We start from the raw sequence: 7,039 nt of genomic DNA, 5'->3' as shown, positions 1-7,039 counted from the left end.
CGGTAGTCCAAAGCGTGCAGTAACTTTAATATTTCGAGTATAATGATGGTTAGTGGTCTGTATCTTTGAAGTCGTATAATTTTAACACAACGCGTTTATTAGGATTTGTTTCAATTTCCACGCACATGGTCGATGTGCTCATTCGCCGTCGTTCAAAATAGGGTTCGGCTACGACGAGTTCATAGCGTACAGGTGCAATATACAACATAATAATAATAATAATAATAATAATATATGATGGATAATACTCACGCCAGTGCCATTTTGATTTCACATTCGTTCAGACCGACGTGATACGAAATGGTTGAGCGGCCGAGCCGCGCAATACCTATACCTATGCATTTTTGTCGGTTTTCGGTTTGTGTTTCGACAATAGGTACCTCGGCATCATCATCGTCATCATCATACACACACACACACACACACACACACACACACACATACACCACATTATAAAAGATCTCGATTCCCCCTATTGTTGCTAGTGCAAACGGTTATTTTAGTCTTATCGATTTATCGTCACGGTTTTGTCCCGTGTGCGCGTGTATATAAAACGAAAACTCTAAGAAAAAAAAACAATATATGTATAAACGTAAAAAAATAATATATATAATAAATAATAATAATAATAAAAAAAAAAAAAAAAAAAATCGAAGAGACCAACAAAGTGAAGAGTCCACCTTGGGTGGATTTCCACTCGAACGAGCGGCAAGCGTTCATAGGGTTTGATGTTTGGCAGGCGGTTGCCCGAAAAAAAAAATCAACCAGTAAGCACGGTCTGTTGCTCCTGTCTACTAAACCCACAAACAAGCTTATAGTACGTATATATATATATGTGTGTGTGTGTGTGTGTGTGTGTGTGTATACGTATTATGCGTATAACACACGCCGTAGTATAGACTTGATTTCAAACTTGGAGAGTGTTCCTTTTTTTTATACTCATTTTATACTTGTATACACACACACACACACGCGCGCGCGCGCGCGTAAACTCGCATTTATATACAAGCCTATTTGTGTGTGTGTGTGTGTATACAACAGAAGTAATACCGCTAGATGTAATGCTGTTACAATGAATGTTTTTTTCCTCTGTAATCCGACAGTACCCAATTCATAAAATAATAATATTTCTCATTAGCACACGCGTTATGCACTCACGTGACGGTCAACGCTACCTACGTCACTAAATATATAAACATACAAACCGCGCGCGTATTACAATAATGTTATATAAAATATAATATAACGTCATGTGGCTGCAGGTCGTGCTGTTGCTCATTTCGTACCAAATACCGTCACATTCACCCTCATTTCACTCTCGAATTGTGTATTCATCCAAATTTCGAATTTCGGAATTTTTAATTATACACTTTGAGACTATTTACAGACAATTTTAGGTATATTGTGTCATTCAAAGAGCGTCTCGCGATGAATGAAAATTTTTTTTTCATAAAATTTTAACCACCATTTTTTACTGTAAAAAGTTAAGCTGACAGTCTTTTTTTTATATGTTGATGACGATGACGTATTTAAACGATGAGTTGACGCTCCAGATAATTTGAAAGACATGAGAGCTATGATGATTAAAAGACTATTTTAATTGATATTAATCCGAGTTTACAATGTTTACATTTTATAATTTGTATATGTAAAAGTTTTCTTAGTAGAAACCTCATAGTTAATTGATTTCTTATCTACTTTACCTTTAACGTAAAACCGTTATTGAGAACTATTATTCTTAGTACCGACATGTAAATATCTTACTCGTAGTTTTAAATTTTGATTTAGATATAGGTATTAATGAAAACGTTGAAGAAACAAAAAATATGTTGAATTTATTATTTGTTAATTATTAACTTAACTCAAATCGAGTAAACTGTTTTTCGTATACTTTTCCACTTTTACCTATTATAATGTATGTCACTCGTACACGAGGTAGTGGCGGATTCAATGCCGGGCCCTCCCTTGACGGTCATATTATACTTTTTAGGCCTAACATCCATTCCTAAATATTTTGTATATACAAAATTGTATTATATAATATATATAATAATATGAAAAATATTGCCCCTCAAAAATAAAATTCTAGATGTGCCACTGACGGGAACCTATACCTACCTAGTCAAAATTGTATTATATCGTCGAACGGCTTTTCGATTCGACACAAAATATACAACGAATCCGTCCCTCGCCGAAAACAATAATAAAAGCGTACAGCATGCAACGATGATAAAATGCGTACAAATCTATTTTCCATTTCGTTTTTTTTTTCCTTCTCTCCGGTAGGTACATTATTATAATAATATAATAAGCGTCATCGGGCCTGCACAATCGCGTTGAAATTGATTACGGCGACGACTACGGAGGGGAATGACACAATTAAATTATTATTACGCATACACATATATAATATATATATACACGCACGACAATGATGATATAATGAATTGAATGTATATATTGTACCCGAGGGACCGTTTATGCCGCGGGTCTGCCATAAAATGTTAAACAATAATGCGCGCGCTTCGTGCAGATCATTGTATATCACACGAATCTACGAGCACACATTTATCGTGCTTAAAAAAGGGCGTCCCGAATCGCGATGTATATCACGGTCTCCAACCCCCCCCCTCACCCCCCGCAGCAGCCATTTGAACTACTATATTTTATCATCGTAATAACATTATATTGTGCACTGCAGCAGGACCCGATCGACGAGCGCATACTTGTCTTCTACGGCGCGTCGCACAACTGCACAGCAGACTACACACTATTATAGCGACGCGTATATTATACATATATATATATATATATATAATATTATAATGTATATTATTATTATTATTATTACTATTATATGGCGTATAGGGGTGTGCGCTCATTGTTGGGGCACGTCAAATTGACCGAATTGCCCACATCCTTTCCCTTTATTATTATTATTTGTTTTTTTTTGCCGCCGCCGCCGCCGCCGCCGCTCTTCTGCTCGGGGGGAGGGGGCGACACGCACCGCCGACACTGCGCGCCGTTGCCGCAGTGCCAGTAATAATGGCCGGCGAATCCTCCCCGTGGGTGTCAATTCGACCGATTCTGTGTGCGTGTGCGTGTGGCTGCTACGAATCGAGTTCCAATAAAACTTTTCAGAACGAATTGAATTTCGTGTTGTTTTAGGTGTATATTCCCACTAATTGAATACCGTAATGTGTAAAGCTCATAAAACCAATCGAGCTTATGTTTGAATACTAACTGATGGCCCAGGCTATATTCAAAAACAAAAAATAATACATCTTCGCCCACATTTTTGCAGATATTCTAAGACTGTAATAAAAAGTGTTTACAGAGATGTTTAATAATGTTTTTTTTTTTTTAAATATTAATTTAAAAAAATGTATTTATGTGCGTAATACATAATATGTTATTATGTATAATTCATTGTTTGATATAATAAATAAATATTAATTACATTGAATGTATTGGTAAAAACGTATGTGATAAGCTTTTTTGATATAATAATAATGACGTGCATTTATATTTTGTCATTTGTTCTTATAATAACAGCTAAATTTTTTCTCTATAATTTATTTTTCTTTGATTTTAATATAATTTGTTTTATTTGTAAATAATACGAGTGCTTAATTCTTTTTTTTTTTTGGAGAAGATAAATTGCTTTTTTAAAGAGTGTCCACGAAGTCATTTACAGCGTCAATTTCGCTGTTAAAAGCTGGGGACAAAAAGTAGAAAAATGATCTTGAAAGATGCATAAATTATATACGATACAACATGAAAAAATTTAAAACAAATACATTATTCGTTTAGACTTTATACGGTAGTTATAACCAGTACTTAATAACTACATTTTAATACTATGTTTAGTAATCGTAAAGTTGTAGTAAAACCAATATTAAAAATAAATACAATTATGTTTCCAGTCTCAAGTCTGGAAAATATTGATCTTTCAAAAATATTTTTCAGCATAATTTATGTAGGAATAAGAACTACTGAGGCTACAATTTACATAAATCAGTAATCACAGTTTAAAATAGCGTGCGTTTTACAGCGATCCTAAATTTTACATATAGATTTATTTTTATCTTATAAAATTTATATACATAATTTAAATTTATATCCAAATGAAAGTTATATAAAAATGATACGAATGATTTTTCATTTCATTGTGAACACTATTGGTACATATTTTTTACAATTTCAGTTTTATATTCAGTTTGAGTATTAGGTAGTAAGTACATAATCCTTAGTGTATAATATATTACATAAATTATTAAAAAAACAAATAGGCAACTTTATCTCGCATAGAGTTAAAACAAAATTGGTTGCAACTTACCCTAGTCATACATATTATATTTTGTGTAATGTTATGTATATACGTAACAAAGTGCGATTGTGCGCAGCCAGAGAAATCGTCCGTCTTTATAATACAAAATAATTACACATTATATGTATAGACATTTATAATATATTGTTTGTAGACGGATACGCGCGATTCCGATGATGACGCACTAAATATACATAATATTTACCTATATATGCACGCGTATATTTGTTGGATCGATAAGGAGATTTTCGTTGGCGTAACTACGTTAAAAATGCGCGTAGGTATGTACAATATATGTTCCCCAGAGAAATATTATTATTTTTTTAATCGTTTTGCATGGCCGTCGGTTATGTTTAATTCTAAATCAATACTGCGTAAAATGTTATATTGTTGTAAGTAAACATAAGTTGGGCGATCCCTTACCCTCGTCCGTATAATAAATTATGTTAATATATGTTTTAATTAATATTTTTAGCTTTTTCTCCTAGATTTTTAATCATATTTACGACTTTGCGTGTATTGTAATACCTGGATATAATCACGAAATTACGACCTCATAGTATACAGTATACTTGACTACATTGAAAGTCTTAACCGATCAGATTCAAATTGTATATATACGCATTAAATGTGTGTACCTATTCATACACATAGCTAGTACATCTACATATTAAAATAGTGTCGTAGAACAGCGTTTCTCAACCTGTGGTACGCGTACCTCTGGGGGTACATAAGAAGGTATGAGGGGGTACGTGGAAAAAACTTATTTCATAATATCTTATTTGTATTGTGTGTGAATATACGATAAATTGGCATTTGGGGGTACGTAAAGCAGTGGTAATAGGTCAAGGGGTACGTACATGAAAAAAGGTTGAGAAACGCTGTTGTAGGAGGTACGATCGAAATAAATTTAACATTTAAAATTGAGAATAATGTACAAGTATATATTATTGATATTATAAAAATATACAATATAGTTTAACGTCAACTTCAATTAAGTAATTATAAATTTTAGTTATACCTACTAATTATTTAATGACATGTTTTTATAAATTCTTTTTATTACTATTATTATTAAAATTAAAATGCTTCAGCATATTACATGCTATTACAAGTTTAATTACCTGTTAATAATTAATAGCAAGTTATAAATTACAATTTTTAATTACAGTTAGTTATTGATCTTCGTCTTTGCTTGAGTCTGAAAGAAGGAGATATTGTGGTTTTAAACGCCGTTTTTTTGTTTTGCTTCTCAGGTTGAAGAACCACGTGCATTGGATGTACTTAGATTTGCGTGAATATTTTTGAACTGGATTTTTATCCAGTCTCAAAGTGAGAGGATTCCAGTGTCATTATGAATTTATCTATTCCTCATGAACCACGGGGCTTACAGACATATTATTAAAAATTTGTGTTGAAGAATTTGAATTTTGTTGATTTTAGAGAGGAGAAGCTGCTGCCCTAATTTGGCAGACATAAGTGATTAATGGTCGGATTATTGATGTGTACAGTAGAATGAACGGTTTCATTTGGAGAATCGATTTTAAGTTAACTCACAGGTATATATAAATTCTTAGAGTTTTATAAAATATAATTTTGGAAACAAAATTTAAAATAGTGAAATATTGATCATTGAAATGCGATAGTAAAACCGAAAAGAATTATTTTCTATTCCAAAATAAAAATATGAAGAAAAAGAATATTTTAAATATTGAAAATACATACTTTTTCATTATTTTAAAAGTATTTGAAATTGGCCCAAAAACGTATTTAAATAGAAATATTCTGTAAATGTATAGATGGCAATACCATTATCATAACGTAGTCATACTATGTATATTTAATATACTACTATAACAATAATATATTGACTGTGTACTTGTGTCGAGGTTAATTAATTACTTATACATGCATATATTATATATATATATATTTACACGGTTTAAAATATACATCGATATTGTTGTCCGTTGTCATTCAAACCGCTTTCAGATAAGAATAATCTATTTTGCTTTCAATTTTCATGTTTATCATCTATTCTTGACAGAGCAGTGTTAAATACTTACTAAAAAGTTTTTGGTACGTTTTTTCGTTTATGAATAATTATGAGAATGATACACCAGATTTACTGTCTATAGTCTAATGTCCCTTTTAACACATCGCATGGTTATCAGGTAAAATCACTAATTTTGAAAAATATAGTATCGAACTTAATCTATATAAATATGATTGTAACTTCGTAAGCCAGTTTTTTTAAATATATATTTTAACTTGCGATTCGCAGGCATGATAATTGATATTGTGTAGGTGTACTTTATCGATATACTCAATGTGTATTATTTTATAGTACGTAAAATACATTACTGTCTACCTATAATACGGTTTGTGCGTTATTAAAAATACATTTTTTAGATTAATACATGTTGGTACCTGTACAGATTATTGGTAATAAATTAGTCTGAATCGTGATGTGATGTGATTAGAAAAATAAACTATACATAATATACCTATACGCATAAAGGTAGTATTTAATATTATGCTAATTTTAAATGTATATCTACATCATCAATTATTGTATAATGACTTAGTAAAAATTAACATGTCTGCGTTATTAAACTGATATAAACTTGTATGAAGTTTACCTGTACCAGATCATAATATTGAAAACATTATTATAAATAAAAAACGTATATACCTTCAGGCTACAAT

Source organism: Rhopalosiphum maidis, chromosome 3 (assembly GCF_003676215.2).
Source record: "Rhopalosiphum maidis isolate BTI-1 chromosome 3, ASM367621v3, whole genome shotgun sequence".
Classification (NCBI taxonomy): Eukaryota; Metazoa; Arthropoda; class Insecta; order Hemiptera; family Aphididae; genus Rhopalosiphum; species Rhopalosiphum maidis.
Note: the sequence above shows the minus strand (reverse complement) of the source record.